Source organism: Maylandia zebra, linkage group LG11 (assembly GCF_041146795.1).
Source record: "Maylandia zebra isolate NMK-2024a linkage group LG11, Mzebra_GT3a, whole genome shotgun sequence".
Lineage (NCBI taxonomy): Eukaryota > Metazoa > Chordata > Actinopteri > Cichliformes > Cichlidae > Maylandia > Maylandia zebra.
In genome coordinates, this window is record NC_135177.1 from 3,904,800 (window position 1) to 3,926,463 (window position 21,664).

The following is a 21,664-nucleotide window of genomic DNA, read 5'->3' on the forward strand; positions in this document are numbered from 1 at the left end:
TGTCTCAGTATGGATCGTGTCATACAGCAGAAAACGGCAAATGGAAAAATGTGAAGAAGCAATTGCATTTGCCAGATGAGCTAACTCCAGCCCCAGACAGAGATCTGTAGGTGTAGATGATCTAAGTGCCCGCTTCCTATGCCTCTGCACAGGTTCCAATTTGATAGAAAAAAAAGCATTGAGATGGAGTTCACCTAAAGTTCAGTCCAAAACAACACCTGGTGTGATAATGGCCATGACTAGGTAATAAGATGTGATTCATGGCTGCCTCAACCTTTGGGGTATCAGACCTCTGCAGTGATTTTGGAAATGTACTAAGAGAAAATATCATATGTGCAGCATGTGAAATAGTATGTATGTATGCGATTTGGTATCTTATTACTGTTTTAAAGTTACACTCAGTAATTTTCATTTTTTTATTAGAAAAAAATACTGTAACCATAAGCATACAGTGGGGCAAAAAAGTATTTAGTCAGCCACCGATTGTGCAAGTTCCCCCACTTAAAATGATGACAGAGGTCAGTAATTTGCACCAGAGGTACACTTCAACTGTGAGAGACAGAATGTGAAAAAAAAATTTGGTCACCTCAAACAAGGAAAATCTCTGGCTCTCACAGACCTGTAACGTCTTCTGTAAGAAGCTTTTCTGTCCCCCACTCGTTACCTGTATGAATGGCACCTGTTTGAACTCATCATCTGTATAAAACACACCTGTCCACAGCCTCAAACAGTCAGACTCCAAACTCCGCCATGGCCAAGACCAAAGAGCTTTCGAAGGACACCAGGAAAAGTATTGTAGACCTGCACCAGACTGGGAAGAGTGAATCTACAATAGGCAAGCAGCTTGGTGTGAAAAAATCAACTGTGGGAGCAATCATCAGAAAATGGAAGACATACAAGACCACTGATAATCTCCCTCGATCTGGGGCTCTGCGCAAGATCTCATCCTGTGGGGTCAAAATGATCATGAGAACGGTGAGCAAAGATCCCAGAACCACACGGGGGGACCTGGTGAATGACCTGCAGAGAGCTGGGACCAAAGTAACAAAGGTCACCATCAGTAACACACTACAACGGCAGGGAATCAAATCCCGCAGTGCCAGACGTGTTCCGCTGCTGAAGCCAGTGCATGTCCAGGCCCGTCTGAAGTTTGCCAGAGAGCACATGGATGATACAGCAGAGGATTGGGAGAATGTCATGTGGTCAGATGAAACCAAAGTAGAACTTTTTGGTATAAACTCAACTCGTCGTGTTTGGAGGAAGACGAATACTGAGTTGCATCCCAAGAACACCATACCTACTGTGAAGCATGGGGGTGGAAACATCATGCTATGGGGCTGTTTTTCTGCCAAGGGGACAGGACGACTGATCCGTGTTAAGGACAGAATGAATGGGGCCATGTATCGTGAGATTTTGAGCCAAAACCTCCTTCCATCAGTGAGAAGTTTGAAGATGAAACGAGGCTGGGTCTTCCAACACGACAATGATCCAAAACACACCGCCCGGGCAACAAAGGAGTGGCTCCGTAAGAAGCATTTGAAAGTCCTGGAGTGGCCTAGCCAGTCTCCAGACCTCAACCCCATAGAAAATCTGTGGTGGGAGTTGAAAGTCCGTGTTGCTTGGCGACAGCCCCAAAACATCACTGCTCTCGAGAAGATCTGCATGGAGGAATGGGCCAAAATACCAGCTACTGTGTGTGCAAACCTGGTAAAGACCTATAGTAAACGTTTGACCTCTGTTATTGCCAACAAAGGTTATGTTACAAAATATTGAGTTGTATTTTTGTTATTGACCAAATACTTATTTTCCACCCTGATTTACCAATAAATTCTTTACAAATCCTACCATGTGGATTTTTTTTTCACATTCTATCTCTCACAGTTGAAGTGTACCTCTGGTGCAAATTACTGACCTCTGTCATCATTTTAGGTGGGGGAACTTGCACAATCGGTGGCTGACTAAATACTTTTTTGCCCCACTGTACATAGATTATTCTGTCAACAAATGGATGCATTCTCATAAACTAATAATTTATCCATTAAAAATACATATATAAATGCACGAGCAGGTTCGCTGTTTGTGAATACAGTGGGCAGGACAGGCATCTCCCTTCTGACTAATGGCGTTTTATGTATGCATGTGCGCGCTATGCCAGAGGTAGAAGGCAAGAGAAGTCGTAGCTGTTCAAATTCCCTGAAGGGACATTTCGATTCCTGTCTGCACCTACAAGCCATATGGATAAATATGTTTTATCCTCTGAGAGAGGGGTTACACTTCACCAAAGAAATGACAATGGGAAGGAAAGAGACATCACCACTGGCATCTTAATAAAATGTCATCCTCGTCTTCCTCACCTCAACCATCATCTCCTGAACTTGAAGTCAGGGCTCTAACACATGAAAACATGCATACAAATGCTTATTCATTCCCAACATTGTCACAGTTACTTACTGTTAGCAGATTAGACTGCCACATCCCGTTCCCAGACAGATGACAAAAGGACACTAAACAACAACAATAGCTGTTTATAACTTAATATTATACCAATTAATGTTAGGCTCAAGTGTCTAAAAATAACACTTTTTTCTCTGGTAATAAGTTTGATTACATTCTCACATCATATGAGAGTTTATTCACTAAGCCTCAGAGTTTCACTAACCATGGTGAACAGAGACTAAGAGCAGCAAAAACAGCACCCTGATGAAAAGCTCAGCATATCTTCAATAACTCACCTCAGTATGACTGTTATTGATCAGAAGTGACCATTCTCTGACTCACTGACCCAACTTTAACAGCCTCTTCCAGAGTAAAAGGATGCTTCTCATCTGGCATTGATACCTTAGGTAAATAAAGGGAAAAACTTGGGAGTGGATCTGAATGTGGCCCAAACAGTAGTAGAAACCCCACAGCCATTTTCATTTTTTTGATCTCGCTTGACTCATTAAAACATGTTTGTTCTACAGTACTCGTTCAAACTTGGAGGGGCAAGAAAACAAAACCCAGTTGACAGCAGTCTGCAGTCTACTGACATGCGCTGGATTTGTTACCTTTCAAATCAAATCCCTTGCACAACTTTTATTTTCGTATAAAGAATTTAACCCTAACATTTGTTGTTAACAAAGGGTAGGGTTTTGTAATTTGATATTCACTTCCCTGCAACTGTCATAGTAGGTCAACCGTTTTTGCCTACAGAAAGTTCTCAGTTTTCATTGTAAGCATTACAGTAGCCATACACTTAGGTTCAGAAATGTTTTCAGAGTGATAGAATATTCAGAATTTTGGCTTCACATGAGACACCACAATAGATTTCGAAAGAAACAATAGAGACGCAATTAAAATGCAGACTCTTCGCTCTGATTCAAAGCAATGCACAGCAATGCTGCATGACCTTTGAGGATTGACCAACATTTTCAGTGAAAGTGCCCAATTTTCAGGGGCTCAAATGTAATTAGAGAATTTTCTCCAAAGGTGTTTCATGGAGAGGCTGGGGCTGTTTCTTAATTATTTCTCAATCAGTTAAGCAGGTGAAAGGTCTGGAGTTGATTCCAAGTTTGGCACTTGCATTTGGAAGCTGTTGCTGTGAACATGAAACACAATGTAATGTCAAATAAAATCATTGCTGCTGAAACAAGCCCTTTTTATGGCTTGTTCAAAATGAATATGCCACTGTGATTCTACTTTAGAAACATTAGAAATGGGATTTTACAATACTACAAGTTTGACTATGCAACACTGCCATTGTTACCTGTTCTATGGTCAGTTAAATCACTGTTCTTCTTGGCTAGCTTGTTGTTAGCTTTTTGTTTTGAGTATAGCACAAATGTCCATTAACAAAAAAAAAATTTCTTTCTTTTTTCTTACAACAGACGCCTGTTGTAACTTTTTAATGCAGGTAGTATAATAATTCATACCATCAATGTAACCAATGTTACATTACTACATTATAAAAAATTAGCTCAATTACAGTAACATCTCTTTGGAACATGTTACATGCAACACTGAAAATAATGAATGGTCCATAAAAAGAGTAATTTGGGACTACACTGACGGATAGCAACTGTTGCTTTTTGGCAAGTATGAAAAGGTGTGACAACGCCTAGATCATCTTTTGCTTGTACAGTCTTGGAAAAAATTATTTGAACCCCTGCTGATTTTTAATTTAGTCTATAAGTGAACTGATTTTGTAAGTTTGCCCACTAACAAACAAATTATCAGTCTATTAAAAAAAATCCAGAAAAATGCATTTCAAAAAGGTTATAAACTTATTTCATTTAATAATCTGATTTTTTTTTTTGAAAATGCAAATAAGTATTTGATCAATCAGCGAGATTTCTGGCTTCCACCACAAAACATAGAGAGGATCTGCAAAATGGCGTGGGACAACATCCCCCCTGAGATGTGTGCAAAATATTTAGCCAAATACAAGACACAGCTGACCTCTGTGGTTCCCAACAAATGTTTTGCGACCAAGTGCTAAAGCACATTTTGCAAAGGGATCAAATACTTATTTTTGTTTATGAAAATGGGAATTAATTTATAACTTTTTTGAAATACATTTTTCTGGATTTTTTTTATAGACTGATAATTTGTTTGTTAGTGGGCAAACTTACAAAATCAGTAGGGGTTCGAATAATTTTTTCCTGACTGTGTGATCTTTTATCATTGTATCAGAATACACCCTCAGTCTGGGCATCTTCTGCTGCCAATTTTGCCTTGACAGGTCCCTGAATAATAATTGCTGCAGTCCAACAAATAAACTTATTATGAAGAACAGCTATGCCCCCCACCCTTCTCCAAGTTACGTAGAAAATATGCTTATTTTACTCTGTCATGACAACTATAATGAATTTTGTACAGCTCAAGGTTAATCAGATTACACTTTCATATCTTAGTGTGAAGTTGGGAAAAAAATAGTCAATAGTCATTCTGACTAGTGATGGGTCGGTCACGAACGAAATGGCTCTTAGAGCCGGATCTTTGAAGTGAACAATGCGAGCCGGCTCCTTATTGGGAGCTGTGGGGTTTGTTTGTTTTTTTTCTTTCTCCTGCCCTCACTTTCACTTTTTTTCACTTCACGCTGCAAGTCACCCTTGTGTTTGCGCTGAGCAGAGACGGCAAACAGAGCCTTGCGTTTGCGCCCCTCCCCCCTCTGCTCAGCGCTGAGCTGAGGGGGCAGGGCGGTAGTTACACTCGCAACAGCAGTAGCACACAACAAGAGCAGGAGGGAGAGGGAAAGAAAGAGAGCCGGTAGCAAAATTCTACATGCTTTTAAACCATTTAAAATTACAATTCATATTTTTACATTTGAATTATATAACAAATGACTAACGGTGTGTTCACACCGAACGCGATGGGCGCGTGAAAAAAGCCCCAAACGCCCCTAACTTGACGCGTGCACATTCGCACCTCTACGCGTGTCCAATATCATATTTTAACGCACGTGAACCGGAAATGTGGGAGGGATGTGGGAGGAAGTTTTGCAAGACCGGTATCTTTGCAAGATGGCAGGTGTCGAGCTAGCGCTTGAAGAGAGAGTCTCCCTTCTCTATTTACTGTGGAGAGCAGAGTAGCGGCGTAAAGGACATCCTCGCCGTACCTGGGTCCATCAGGTCCTCCAGAGGTGTGAGCAGTTTGGTGAGTTTCACCACTTGCTCCAGGAGCTGCGCCTGGATGACGGCCGATTCCAGCGCTATCACCGTCATTCACTCGGCCAGTTTGAGGACCTGCTGTCCCGCGTCGGTCCCAGAATCGCCCGCCTAGACACCAATTACAGGCGCTCAATCCCACCTGCAGAGCGCCTGTCCGTCTGCCTGAGGTTAGTAAAAGTATTTAATACGGTAGTCCTTTATTGATACCTGTGCTAATATGCTAAACCATCCATTTATACACTGCTAACATGGATGTGCTATGCTAACAGTGAATGCTGTCGGTGTTTACTGAAAGCAAACTGTGGTACAAAGACGACTCTTTATAATATTTCTAGTGATACTCAGAAGCTCTCATCAAGCCCCGATTTAATTCGATTTATGCTGTTATCAGTGTTTGCGATGATAGCATGGCTGTGGTGTCACATCAATGTATGCGCTCGGTGTTTGCTGATATCAAACTGTAGCATTAGCACCACTGAGTTAACCTTTGTAGTGATACTCACTCCTTTTTATTTAGACCTGGTTTAATTCTGGGATAGTTGAATATTTGTATATAATCCCTGCAGCTGTCAGACTCTATAACAGGGGTCACCAGCCTTTATTAAAACAGAGTTAGATAAAACTGAACAGTTTGGTTCATCTCTAGTTACATGGTTCTATCTTGATAAGCTGTCTTATCACAGATTAATTTTTCAAAAATATTAATGATTTAAGCAAGGAAAGGGCTACATGTCAACACACAACTCTTTATTTCTATTAATGTCTCACTTCATTCCTACCTGATTGACATGTTTAGGGATTATGAGTGATTGGCTCACTGTAGTGGCAAAAGTTGCTACCAATCAAATTATGATATGTTAAAGTTAAAATAAAACACAACTGTTTTAGATATCATCTAATATACATTTTGTAATTATCCTTATAATTACAAAAGGTTTTATGTAAGATTCATGTTTTGTGATTAAATCTGACATCACAAAAGTGTTTTGGAATTTGAATAATGTATTTTGTAACTGCAGTACACATAATACTGATTTTGAACAATTTTGTCCAGGTTCCTTGTCACCGCGGACTGCTTCAGCACCAAGCGTTCAGTTACAGAGTCGGTGTGTCAGATCACCCCCCAGGCAGCGACGGCCATCTGGGACTGTCTAGTGGACGACTTCATGGCTGTGCCTTCACCTGGAGACTGGCGGTCCATCACAGAGGGACTCCAGGAGCGCTGGAACTTCCCTCTGTGCTGTGCAGCTCTGGATGGGAAGCACGTCCAGACAAAAGCACCCCATATATCATATAGGAGACACACACATTGATATACACTAAATATTTATTTCATTTCTTTTTTGTGGTGCCCAAATTTATGCACCTGCTTGATTTTGTTTAAATAATTATTGCACACTTTCTGTAAATCCAGTAAACTTCTTTTCACTTCTCAAATATCACTGTGTGTGTCTCCTGTATGATATTTAACTGACATTTTTTTATTGTAACAACCAACGATTTATACAGGAAAATGATGTCTATTAACAAGGTTGCCCAAACTGTTGCATCCCACTGTATCAGTATATTTTGTCATTAGTATAATATGAAATAAATTCTACATGTGTCAAGTTGTGTGCCAACATTTGCTGTGTAGTAGAACTGAGACATTAGTCATTATAAACATTTATTTGAAATAATATTGGAATTCTCAAACAGAAAAACATTAAACATAAATATATAAAATATAAGTATTTACAGAGAGACAGGAATAAAAAGGACCAGCTGCTCTCCAGAGTAGGAACCAGGCTGAGGAGGAAATGCTCCATTGGAGACTGGTGTGGCTCCAGCTCCACCACCGATGGACCGTCCTGGGACCCGTCCCTCATCTGCCTCGGAGCCGTCCTCCCCTGTGGGCCTGTAAAACAGCACAAAACACAAAGAAATGAGAAGGCTGCTACTAGATTTTAATTTCAACATTGAAAAAAACAAAACAAAAACAGGATATAATCAGATTGGTTGTAGATATTTAGTAAAGGTGATCACAAGGCAATCCCACCGACTAAAAAGGTATCAGTGCTTGCTGTACATACCTGTGGGTGCAGCAGCAGGAGCTCAGGGACTGGGCAGCCAGGAGAAGCAACAGGGGATGCTCTGCTTCAGAATCAGTTGGCTCTATCAATACAGTATTAAATGTTAACAGGTTGAATATAATAATCGTAGCGTAGACAGTGGTCCCTCATTTATTGCAGCAGGGGTTCTCAGAATAACTAGCCCCTGGTCACGCACTTTATACACTGTTTTCCACACACACACATGAACATTGGTCACAGTTCTCACAATTGATTCTCAAAGTGCAAACCTTTGTAGATTGCTAAACGTAAAAGTATTAATATGCCGCGGTTTGTCTTCATCTGCCTGCCACTTTCGTGCGCCTTTTTCCCTCGCGGTGCAGGTGTCTATTTCCGAATGAGGCTCATAGTTATGGGTGTTTTTGTGCTGTTTTTTCTATTGGACGTGATGGTTATCAAAACCAAACATGATAAAATTGGCAAGCGCAGGAGATTTGTCAATCAGGCTGCAGAATGCAATGCTGTCCGGTGCAAAAAAAAAGAAAACGAAAATCAAAAAAAAAGAGGCGGTGACGGATGAACAGCGGGACCACTGTGAGCTGTTTATTAATAAACAATAAAATATATTCTTAAATGACAACATGCCTAAAAGCAGAACGGTATTTGTACGTCAGTGGGAAAATAGCGGTGGCTTGCTAGCTTTTGTGCAGCTTCCCCGGGTCAGTGAAAACTTTAGAGAAAACTTAAGAAAAATGAATGAACTTACCAGGTTGCCCGATCTCTTCACATATCTTCCTCCAAGCTCGGTCCTTTATATTCCTGTCTCGGTCCAGAAAGCAGCTGGTGTCGTATGGCTCCGGGTTGTTTGCTACAGCATTGATTAGCCTTCCTTCTATTGAAGAATAAAGGGCTTTGGCTGGATCTGCCCCTTTGAACTAGGTAACAGCCACGTCACCAGGCTCCTGATTGGTTGTCGCGGCGCGATTTGACGCTGGAGTTCAGATTTTTCCAACTCGAGCGGGGGACGCGAAACGCGTGTATGCACAAAATGCAACACATAAACTCACGCGCGTGGTTTTTTTCGCGAGTCAAACGCCTGAAACGCGCTACACTCACGCGCGTTTCAGGCGTTTTGGCGTTTTGGCGACGCAAATCTGCTTCCGAATTTTCGCGGGAGCCGCAATCGCGGGTCAGCGCGCCTTTCCATTGACTTTACATGTAAGCCTGACGCTCCGCCTGCTTCTATCGCGTTCGGTGTGAACACACCGTAAGTATTTTAGAGTTTAGTTTACTTCAGCCATATTTCATATAAATCAGGTATCATACAAACATAAAAATAGCTTCAAATACAGTCATGACAATAAAAGAATATGACTTTAAGGACTTAACAACATTACTACTCATTTAAGATTACCACAAAGTAAAAGATCTCTCAGCAAAATTATGCAACATTTTAGGCACTATTGCCCCGATCAAATCAGTGAGCTGGGATTATTTATTCCAAACATGAACCACTGTTACAGCAACAGACATGGACTACTGGTTCCCCACACAACAACTCAATGTCCACTATGTGAAGGAGCCAAACACATGCCTTCTCCTCTCGTTAACTGAGATAAACTGCTGGCATATTGGTTTTACATCTATACTGTCCAGTCTCTCCTGGTGGACATGGCATACAGCAGCATTGTTTAATCTCATTCGAGTCACTGTTAACCTTACCCATCTTTTTAGTCTTCTGAGAGCACTGAAGCATCTTTTAGCCTCAGTACATGCGTTTTATCCTCGGATTACAATTATTATTCTGTGCTTGATATGTGCCTCACATTTGGCCCTGGCTCTTCCCCTCTAACTGCACTAGGACATATTGCCACCTGATAAAATAACATATTGATCCGTGCCATATAAAAAGTGAGACGTGTCAATTCAGATTCTTTGTCAAATATACACTAATGAATCAATTTACATCAGCAGCCTAACAATTGTCATGATAATAAATACTAGTTAATCTATAGCACCAAATCATCAGTCAGTCACCTGTGACCTCGGCTCTTCACCTCTGTCTGAGCTACAACATGGCAGAGCTGCCTCTGTCACCTGATGAATAACAGTGAGACATTCCAAATACATGCAGTCACACATGTGCTTCAAATACAGTCATGAACCATCAAGTCATCCTCCAATTTCACCTGTGATCTTGTATCACCATTGCTCTCTGAGCTTTGTGTTGGTTCTTCTGTCACCTGACAAATAGGACATACATGACAATAGAATAAAATGTGGAGCTGCTTCAGTGTTTCTGTCAATTTGTGCAGATCTTGACTCATCAGTAATGTTTGCAGGGTGAGTGCATTTTTAAAACAATTTGTGCAAACTGCACTACAAGGTGGAATATTTGCAAAATCATGACTACCTCATGATATTTTGTCTCAAAAATTAACCTTATGAATATGTCAGTACCATTAGGATGAAATTATTGTGTCACCAACATTTAACGTTAGACATATAATTCTAACAGCCTCTGTAAACTAATATCCTGGCTTGCTCGAGGCTGCCGTTTTCTCTGAGAGTTTCAATCAAAATTAGAAATGCTGCTCTGAGACTGAGATAACTAATAGTGCTGCATGTTGTGCAGTTAGTTTCCAAAACACGTTATTCATGGTTACATACAATTTTAGACTGATGTGGGCCAAAGCCTAGCATAGCCTGTAACGTTATTATGACGGACACATTTTATGAGTGAACTTGGCTTTAAGTGACTTACAGGGTTTCTTTGAAAAATACTTTCTTATATCCAGAGGTAAGATAAGATAAGATAAGATAACCTTTATTAGTCCCACACGTGGGAAATTTGTTTTGTCACAGCAGGAAGTGGACAGTGCAAAAGTTATGAGGCAAAAATTAGAATACAATAAGAATAAATACAGTACACAACTGTACAGAATAGAATAAAATAAAATACTATATACAGTAGAATAAAATAAAATAAATATACAATAAGATAAAAATAGAATACAAATACAAATACTATATACAACTGAGTAAAAATACAACGATGAGGTGGGTCGAGTATCCAAAAATTGTACTCAAGTAAGAGTAGCATTACTTTAAAATATTATTACTCAAGTAAAAGTGAAAAGTTGTCTTCAAAAAAGTTACTCGAGTAAGAGTAAAAAAGTACTTGGTGAAAAGACTACTCAAGTAGCGAGTAACTGTTTAAAATGTCAGATTTATTTTATAAATAAATGCTATCAGACAAACAAAAACAAATAAATATACAAATTTTAGTATTTTCAAAAGGAATATATGTAAAAAGATCAACAAAATAAGGCAAAACAATTCTAATTTCCAGATTTCAGATTTTCACAACATTTTTAAACAAGCTTTTTTTTTTTTTACCAATACCTGCAGTAAATAATATAAATATATAAACAGTGCAAACTATTTCCAGTGACAAGATATGCTGTAAACTTTATATTCATTTTTTCTCCAAATGGCACAGCAGCCTCAGAGAAAACAGAACGAGGTATCTTCAACGTATGTACATACAAGGCAGCTCAGTTTACCATAAATTTTATGGGTGTGCGTTTATTTCTGCATATTTAGCAAAAATGTGCCATTTCTTAACTCTGTGAGGTGATGGTTAAGCTTCAGCAGCAGTTTGCTCTCAAGGTTCTTTCTGTGAAGCTGTAACTGTTTAGCAGTGAACAGGAGTCCTGCATGACTAAGAAGTCCTTCACAAGCTCCAGATGCAGGAAGAGCTGTATTGATTTTGATCGACAGCTTCTTGATGTGAGGAACGCCATGCAATAGATCCACACCTCCAGTGAATGGACATGAAAGGTACCTCTCCAGCCCTGCTTCTGGCTTTCCTGACCCCATGGATCCATCATTTTAGTCGGTTAGGCTGCTGTTTGCGCTGGCCTCATCCAGCTCTGTGTCTAGGTGATGTCTGATGAAATTGAGACCTGTGGAAAGATGTATGGTTTTCAAAAGAATTAGGTCTGGTCATTATAGTGCTGTATACACTGCAAAGCTGCAGATGTTTGGCAAGAAGATTTGATCACACTGGAGATGTTTTTTACTAACTCTTGTAGAACAAAAATCTTGTAAAAACAAAATCTTGTCATTCATATCCCGCACAAACAGTTTGCAATGAATTCCAGATTAAGTTTAAAATAAGAATGCGTGCAAGGCTAAGCAGTGCTAGCCAATAGATCCTCCTGTTTGGCTGTTACTCTGGGAAAAGACGAGAAAGACGGTGATGGAAGCATGACTGGAGCTGCGATGTAGCCTATATAATATTTATATTGTAAGAACGTGATAATTCTGTATATTGTAATAACGTGATATTATATTGTTCAAACGTGAAAGGACTATTGTTAGAACAATATACTTTTCACTTTTCGATTTTTCTTTTGCCTGGGTGGCAGCTCTACGCTTCCGTATCCAAGTATTTTCAATGTGGCCTCACAAAATTATCACGACTACAACAACCATGAAAAGAGTTGGATGGACATTGCTGCTCAATCACAGCTGCCTGGTCAATGTTTTTCATTAGTAATTTAGCAAAGTTGATGGTGTGTGTGTTTGTGTGAGTGAGTGAAAGACAGAGAGGGAGAGCGAGGGACAGATTTTGTATGATAAGCTTCATGTTATGGTCGCACAGTTTGAGCACTCAGGTCGCATCAGAGCATCAGGCCGTATAGTGTGAGACCTGTATTGTGACCTATGAACTTCTAACCCCTGCGATTTAATTGTACAGTTTGAGCAGGAGCTGAATAACGGGACTGAAAAAAATCGCACAGTGTTTGCCCAGCTTAATGCAGACTGTTTAAACTAAACAAGCTGTTGTTTCACATAATAAACCCTGTCAGCCGCAGTCTTGCCTTCTGTTTTAACAGTTAAAGCAGTAGAGATGTAGTGGAGATGTCAAAGATAGGCACGGCTGTGGCACTGATTCAGTCTTTGAGCACTACGGTCACCCCGGTGTGTCGGCCAGAACACCACTTAAGGCCAAATTGTCCCAGAGTACGAAAGAAGGAGGGAGCTTGAGGTTCCGTTTGAGGCACTTTATTGTCACCACTTAATTCTGGGGCTGTAAACACAGCGGGTGTACATCAGTGTGTGTCTGGGTGTGTGGGTGTGTGTGGTGTGTGTGGTTTCTTGTCATTTACGCACACCTAACATGCCCCAGGAATCAGTGCACCCCCTCCGGACCAACACTGCCCAGCCGCCATTAAACTGCCCACCTTACTAACCGGATGATGTCACTAGAAGGTGGGCTGGCCCAAACTGACAGAAGACGGAACATTACATGAACTTATATAAACTTATAAACACCAGTAAAACTATTATATGAACTTTGGGGCCTTTTATACAGCCGCCCCCAAATGTATGTAAGACATTTGCTCATTAATACGGCAACAAAGTTCTAGGGTTGTGGTGAGTTCGACGCAGAGCTGTCCTCATCTTCTCCAGAGGGCAGCGCAGGGAGGACAACCAGTCTGGCAACTGGCCGAGTGTAGACTCTCTCCTTCACCTTCACGTCAGCTGACCTGATGCGTCCATCAGGGCTAGGATGAGTTTTAATCACCCTCCCCACAGGCCAGAGAGCCCTGGGAAGCTGTGGATCAGCGATCATCACCACAGAGTCCTCAGCCAAATCAGCCGCTGTTGTTTGCCACTTCTGGCGAGTCTGCAGACTGGGAATGTACTGACGAATGAAACGTGACCAGAAATGGTCAGCCAAAACCTGGGAGTGCTTCCAGCGACGGCGACCGAGGAGCTCACTCTCTGGGTATACTAGCTGAGGTAGCGATCCATCCGGCCGCCCCATCAGAAGAACATTGGGAGTCACTGGATCTGCATCTCTGGCATCGGAAGACACATACCCCAGGGGCTTACTATTGAGTATCCCTTCCACTTCGATGAGTACAGTGCGAAGCACTTCTTCTGGAACTGACTGAGCACCAACGGTGGCATAGAGGGCATACTTAACCGACCGGATCTCCCTTTCCCATGCTCCCCCAAAGTGTGGGGCACCTGGAGGATTAAAGCGGAAGCTGATCCTCTGGGGTGCTAGAAGCTGTTGTAGTTCCGGGGCCATCTTCAGAAAGGTCTCACGCAGTTCCCTCTCACCTCCCCTGAAGTTGGTCCCCTGGTCTGAAAACAACTCGGCAGGTGTTCCTCTACGGGCGACAAATCGCCGAAGACCCATCAGGAATGCATCTGCCTCAATGGTGTTAAGAACATCCAAGTGGACTGCCCTGGTGGTGAGGCACTTGAATATGATTCCCCATCTCTTCTCAATACGCCGACCAACCTTGACCTCAAACGGCCCGAAGCAGTCCATTCCCATAGAGTAGAAAGCCGGTTTATATAGACGTAGCCGGGCTGCTGGCAGGTCTGCCATCCTTGGCACTGTAGGTCTAGCTCTCCACCTTTGACAATCAGCACAGAGGTGTTGGTAGCGCCGGACAGCTTCACGCCCTCGCAGAATCCAGTAGGAGCGCCGAAGTTCTGCGAACACCCACTCCGGGCCAGGATGATGGAGGCGGCGGTCAAAGTCTTGGATCAGGAGTTTGGTCACTGGGTGGCTTGGGTCTAGGATAATCGGATGGAGTGTCTCCAGAGCCAAGTCTTCAGATCGACGAAGTCGTCCTCCAACACAAATGAGCTGTCTGGTCTCATCCACCTCGGGTGACAGAGAGAGAAGACGACTGCTCCTGGGAACTGGCTTACCGACTTTCAACAGGTTGTACTCCTCCGGGAAACTATCTATCTGGGCCCTCTGTAGGATCAGCCTCTCCGCCTTGCGATAGTCCTCAACAGTGGGATGACCATCTGGTTGGGCCGCCCCATGTAGCTCCCGCGCTGTAACCTCTAACATCTCACTCCAGGTTTTGTAGCGGCTCAAATCTGAAGTTGGCTGACCTGACGGAGTAGTTGCTGTGGTCCCACAGAACACAGCTTTGCGCAGCTCCGAGGCATCTCCTGCTTGGTCAACCGTGAGATCCTCTGGCCAGGAGTCTGGACTGCGCAGGAGAAAGGATGGTCCTTGGCTCCATCTATTTGGTACAGTGAGCTCCTTCAGCTTCTTCCCACGTGTCACATCGTTGGCTGGATTCCTTCCAGAGTCGACGTATCTCCAGGAGTGCCTGTCTGTCAGCTCTTGTATCTCGGCTACACGAGTGCCCACGAAGACTTTAAATCGGCAGGATTCAGACCTCAGCCAGGTCAGCACTGTTGTAGAATCAGACCATAGGACCGTCTGGTCGATTCTAAGGGTGAGCTCCCTTTCCAGCACTTGTGAGAGCTGTGCCCCAGTGAGTGCAGCACAGAGCTCCAATCGGGGCATGGAGTGGAACCGCTTACGGGCAACCCTGGAACGGGCCACCAAGAATGACAGATGCACTTCACCATTTCTGCCAGTGGTCCGAAGGTAAGCTACTGAGCCATAAGCTTCTTCAGAGGCATCACAAAATATGTGCACCTCTCTCTGACAGCTGAAGGGGTCCACTTCCTTAGGCACATATGGTCGGGGAAGAGTAATTTCAGGTAGAAATTGCAGCTCTTCCTCCCAGGCTGTCCACTGCTGCATAAGCTCCTGAGGTAGGTGTGGGTCATCCCAACCCCTTTGCTTGTCCCAAAGATGGCGGATGATTACCTTCGCTCTGGTTGTGTAGGGTAAGATGAACCCTAGGGGGTCGTACTGGCTGGCCAAGACCTTGTAGATATTGCGCATCGTGGGGACTGCATATGGAACTTGACGATGCTTGTAGCCTAGGACATCTGTGTGGAATAGCCAGCTCAATCCCAGGGTAGATTCTGGGGTATCTACCTTGTTCTGGGCCAGCCACAGCTCCACACTAGCGGAGCAGCTCTCTTCTGGTAAGTGACTGATGACGTCACGTTCATTGCTGGCCCACTGACGTAGGTCAAACCCTGCTGAGGCTAGGATGGCCCGTAACCTGTCGACAAGTTTCCTTGCCTCTTCCACGGTGGGGAAACTCTGAAGGCAGTTGTCCACATAAAAACACCTTTCGACCGAGAGTCTCACGTCATCATCTGGCTGGCTGTTATCCATAACATGACGCTGCAGGGCAAATGTGGCACAGCAGGGGCTACACGTGGTTCCAAACGGGAGCACCCGCCACTCGTAGACTGCTGGAGGGTTCTCGTCGCTGATGTCTCGCCAGACGAATCTGAGCAGGGCACGATCTTCTGGTAAGAGATGAACCTGGTGGAACATGCCTTTAATGTCCCCACTCACTGCAACTGCATGCTCTCTGAAGCGCAATAGGACTCCCAGAAGTAACGCACCTAAGGTGGGCCCAGGCAACAGGCAGTCGTTCAAGTTCTGTCCTCTGTACTGAAATGAGCAGTTGAAAACCAATCGGTTCTTGCCATTATGGCTCACCATGTGATGAGGGATGTACCACGCCTCCTGACCTTCTGTCACAGGTGTCCCAGAGCCACACTTAATGATGGAGCCAGCCTTGATAAGCTTCTCCATCTCCACTTTGTAGGCCTCAGCTCGTTCTGGGTCTTTGGCCAGCCTTCTCTCCACACCCCGTAGACTTGGCATGACGGCATCTTTAGTTGCCTGCAGTAGAGGCATCCCCTTCCGGCGAAGCAGTGGGGTGGCATAGCGACGTATGCCTTCAACCTCTATTCGGACAGTTCTGGTCTCCAGAATGCATATGGCCTCTTGGTCTTGCCTTGAACGAGTAACAAGCTTCTCGTTTCGGAATGGAACGATGTCGACCTGCCACAGTTTCTCCGCATGTTTCATTAACTCACTGACCTGAGGTGCAACAGTCGTCAGCAAGCACTGCTGCGGTTGGGTAAGCTGGCCAACTATACTTGCTGGCCCTTGTAGCGCCCAACCTAGCCTGGTACGAATAGCAGCAGGCCCTCCTGGAGGTCCCAGCCTGACTGGTTCAACGGGGGTAACCAGATGGGGATGGTCACTGCCAATGAGTAGCAAAGGTTTCACATTTAACAAGGTGTGGATCGGAAGGCCAATCAGGTGCTTGTACCTTTCTCTGAGTTGCTCCATGGGATAAGTGTGGCCTGCAAGTCCGATGCGTGCAGCAGTGAAGGCCCCAGCAATCTTGAACCTGGTCCTGGGCCTTGATGGAGAAGAAACAGAGAACGACACTGACTCACCTCTGAGAGTCTGCACGTCCTGCCTAATCGTGCGCAGTGGGACGTCCTCTGCGATCCCTTGCATGCCTAACTTCTCGGCAGCCTCCGGCAGAAGCATTGTCCTCTCTGACCCGTCATCCAGTACAGCATAAATGCTGATTGTTCGCTTGCCATAATGAATGCAGACTTTGACGATCTTTAGAAGGACTTTGCAGTCTTCAGTGGGTCTGTCTAGATACAGGACGTCGGTTGCTGCCTTCGAGTCACCGCTCACCACCGCTGTTGTTAGTGACCCTTTAGGTGTTCTAACATTGACATCATGCAGTACCTGCAGGTGCTTCCCTTGGCAGAGGCTGCAAGTCTTCCTCAGATTGCACTGGGCTGCCTGGTGTGACCGTGCGCAGCGCCAGCACCTCTTGTTACTCTTTATCCACTCTGTTAGCTGGTCCTTTGTCAACTTAGATACCATTGTGCACTGACTGAGATAGTGCTCTTCCGTGTTACAGAATGGACAGTATGGCTTGTTCTTACTGGCCACACCACCTGGCCTCAAAGCCTGTGGATTCGTCGTTACCACTGCTAGCTGCCCTTCAGAGTCTTGGCACCAGGACTCATACTTAAGCCACCCTGCGAGATCTGCCAAGGTATGCATCCTCACACCTTGTTGGAACATGCAGCGGCGGAACTCTGCTCTCTGCTCGGGGGGTAGTTTACTAAGCAGACGAGCAACATGTGAACCACAGTGTAGTTCCACTTCTCCTTCTGGGCCTAGTGTCCTCAACATCCCCACAAGTGACTGTATCTGGAGGGCAAATCTCTCAAATGCCGAGACGTCTCCACGTCTGATGTCAGGTGAGTCCATCATCGCAGCAATACTCCTCAGCACTATCTGATGTGGCTGGCCGAATTTGTCATTGAGGGCCTCCATCGTATCAGTGAAGGGTGTGGCAGAGTTGAGGTAAGCATCGGCTATTAATCTGGCCTCCTCTAGGTGCAGGTGATCAACCAACACTTGATACTTGAACAGCTCAGTCGCGTCCTCAGGTAGAAGATTCCCCAATGCCATCTTAAGCCTAGCAAACTCACTAGGGTCTCGACTGGAGGAGTTGGGGATTGTTGGGCGGGGACCACGGTAAACTGTCTCTGAGGTGATAGGAGTTCTGCCCGGATTTGGTCTGTCCGGCAGTGGCTGTGGAGAGGACAGATTGAACTGCTGCTCAGGGGATGCTGGATTACAGCCATGCTCAGTCTTACTGTCCCCATAGGCGGTGCGCGGATGCTTGGACCCACCCAGTGGGAAACTGCCTGAGCGAGGTGGGAGATGAACCGGCTTGAACCAGGGAGGTGAATTATGGGAGGCTTTATCTGGAAACCTGAGAGCTGGTGGAGGATCTGATGACAGACTCTGTCCTGGGTGGTCCACGACCATATTAGCAGGTGGGATTGCGATTGCCTCTGTCTTAATGGCTGGAAACACACATGCATCTTGGCGATGGGGGTTCAACACTGGTGGGTCACTAGGCAGTGGTGCTTCCTCAGTTGGATCTGGCCACGGTGGTGGGGCAGGCCAATCATCATCCTCCTCAATCTCTGGTGCATCACCCGGTAGCGGTGACTGCATTGACTTACTGGTTTGGAGAGAAGATGGGCCCTGCATGCTCTGGACAGCTTCCACTAACTGTCTCATTTCTGCCCGCAGTGCCTTGAGTTCGACCAGATCTGATGACATACGTTGCTGGGTCTGCTGGATGAGGTGGCGCTCCCGACGGATATCCTCTAACTCTGCACTTATTTCCTTATTTGGATGTGTATAGGGGAGTACGAAGGGTAGAGGAGTAGAGTGATCATAGGCTTGTTCCCCATGCCATCTCTCTGGATACAGCTGGGGGGCTAGCTGATTCTCCTGAATGTGCTGTTGGCTCTGAGCTCCATAGCACGAGACCGTCTCATGGAGAATAGCATCCCGCCTCCACTGAGGGCTGGCTATGTTGCAGCTAAAGGGGGAAGCAAGGGAGGTCATCCTGGCCTTGTCCTCTTGGTGTCTGAGCTCTACATCCTCTCTATATGCCTGGCTAATGTAGCCTGGGTACTCCACCTCATAATCTGCGTAGCGCACCGGTGGGCGAGCATGTCGTTTGGGGCGTGCGCCACGAGCCTCGTACTCTGGGCCTGGTTCCATCTCTGAGGCGAACCTAGTACATCCGGCTCGAAGGACCAATTAATGTAGTGGAGATGTCAAAGATAGGCACGGCTGTGGCACTGATTCAGTCTTTGAGCACTACGGTCGGCCAGAACACCACTTAAGGCCAAATTGTCCCAGAGTACGAAAGAAGGAGGGAGCTTGAGGTTCCGTTTGAGGCACTTTATTGTCACCACTTAATTCTGGGGCTGTAAACACAGCGGGTGTACATCAGTGTGTGTCTGGGTGTGTGGGTGTGTGTGGTGTGTGTGGTTTCTTGTCATTTACGCACACCTAACATGCCCCAGGAATCAGTGCACCCCCTCCGGACCAACACTGCCCAGCCGCCATTAAACTGCCCACCTTACTAACCGGATGATGTCACTAGAAGGTGGGCTGGCCCAAACTGACAGAAGACGGAACATTACATGAACTTATATAAACTTATAAACACCAGTAAAACTATTATATGAACTTTGGGGCCTTTTATACAAGAGACGAGCTGTTTACATGTGCGTGGAACTCTAGCGTCATTAACCAGGCTAGCTGTTAGCTTATAGCTCACGCTAGCTAACCAGCGAGCAGTTAAAAAGACAGCTGAAGCTGCACAAAACACCCACAAACTTATCTCACTACAACGCGCTGAAAATATGACTCGCAGCTCGAGCTCGACACAGCTGCTGTAACATAAGACTGACATCCAGCTAACCACAGCTAAAAAGATATTTAGAGAAAACTTAGCGTTTCCTCAGGTTACACGAGCTGAGTTGTTTCACGCTGAAAAGTTGTTGTTTTGGCTCTCACTGAAGACACCGACGCTGAAGACATAGCTGTTCTTTTGTACTGCTTTTAAGGGAAACATTCTTTGTATATGAGGCCAAGGGTGTTCATCCTCTTCAGCTCTAGTGTAGACAACTGGCTCTGCAATGTTTTCATGGGTTTCTTCTTTCCGTGTGTCCGCTACTTTGAAACGCTTGGGCCGCTCTGCCCGCCACAGTTTCAAACTGGTCATGTGACTGTATGGCCAGATCTGATTGGTAAAAAAGTTACCGGAAACTCCACTGGCGGCATGTTATCTAATGTGTTAAACTAATTATTTATTAAAAAGTAACGAGTCACATTTTGCAAATGTAGCGGAGTAAAAGTACAGTTTCTTCTTCACAAATGTACTCAAGTAAAAGTAAAAAGTATCGTGCAAAAAAGGAACTTTAAAAGTACATTTTTTTCAAAAACTTACTCAAGTAAATGTAACGGAGTAAATGTGACTCGTTACTACCCACCTCTGCTTATATCCAGGTTCTTCCTTTTTGCTGCCGTCCTCTCCTCCTGGCAGCAGGCTTGCCGCTGCTAAAGCTAAACAGAGCTCCCTAAAAGGCACAGCCAATCACATTGGCCATATTTGTCACATGACGTAGGACTCCAGTAGAGAACGTAATTTAACTCTTTCTGCACCGCCGGGTGAATGAGACGTCGACAGGTGTTTTTTTTCTTTCTATCGGGTCAGTTTTTCTTTACTCAAAGAGATCAAATTATTGGTGGGGACAATTCAATAATCGCTGGATATTGGTGGGGACATGTCCCTTTCGTCCATGCCAAATCTACGCCCTTGGTGTAGAGCCGGCTCCACAAACAACATGCACGGGCACCTAAGAACTGTCCACCCATCAGTGCAATGGGAAGATAAAACGCAGTCAGTCGAGTGTGATATTAATATTTCTAAATGACAACCTTTCCCTTAATTAAAGATCTGGGTGTTCTTTTTTTTCCCTTTTTTTTTCATATTTTAATTTATATTTTATTGTGTTGTGGTTTGCAGTGTTTTGTGTTGTTTCACTTTAAATTTGTTTAAAAGGAGAAAGCTGAAAATTTAAGTAGTTAAAAGTTAAAATGTATGAAATGTAAATAGTTGGTTTCTGTATTTTATAATTTATTTATTACATTTTATGTGGAGTGAATAAATAAAAGTATATTTACAGTGGCCCCTAGAGACAAAGCATGTGCAAACTCCAAAACACAACGGAAGTGCTCCAGGATGCTAGGGGCCGTGTTGAGCTTTTGTTACCTAGTGGCTATACAAGCCAGGAAGTACCAAGGACCGGATTGGGTGTGTGGTAGTAACAGGTAAATGAAGTTTTTTTTTTTTAAATTCTTTGAATATATATATATATATATATATATATATATATATATATATATATATATATATATATATATATATATATATATATGAGTTTTTGTGTATTAACACAAAAACAATAGACATATGAATTCGATTGTGTAATTTAAGTGATCTAGGTAGCTCTGTTTTGGAAGTTCAGTTAACTCTAGAAATGTGTTTTGGAGTTTGTACGTGTTTCGTCTCTAGGGCCCCCATAAATATTTATATATAAACATACATAAAGAAAACCACGGGTTTTTTTTTTTTACATTACTAATTCCTTTTGTGCATAATTTTATATTGTTGTTGACAATTAATTAATTAAAGCAACAAAACAACCCGAAGAGCCGGTTGGGAGCCGAAAGAGCCGGCTCTTTTTAGTGAGCCGAGCCGAAAGAGCCGGTTCTCTAAAAAGAGCCGGAAATCCCATCACTAATTCTGACTATAAGTTCAAACCAATACAAGCATAGTGTCA

The 21,664-nt window shown here is 44.0% G+C and overlaps 1 long non-coding RNA gene across 1 annotated transcript; it reads right to left on the reverse strand.

Annotated features, from left to right (window-relative positions):
• Window positions 1-7,362: 7,362 nt before the first annotated feature.
• On the reverse strand, window positions 7,363-8,864 carry LOC143420920 (uncharacterized). The gene is made up of 3 exons (XR_013100674.1): window positions 8,466-8,864; window positions 7,721-7,802; window positions 7,363-7,545 (listed from the first exon to the last, which is right to left on the reverse strand). It is a non-coding gene; the product is annotated as an uncharacterized LOC143420920 (long non-coding RNA).
• Window positions 8,865-21,664: the final 12,800 nt, after the last annotated feature.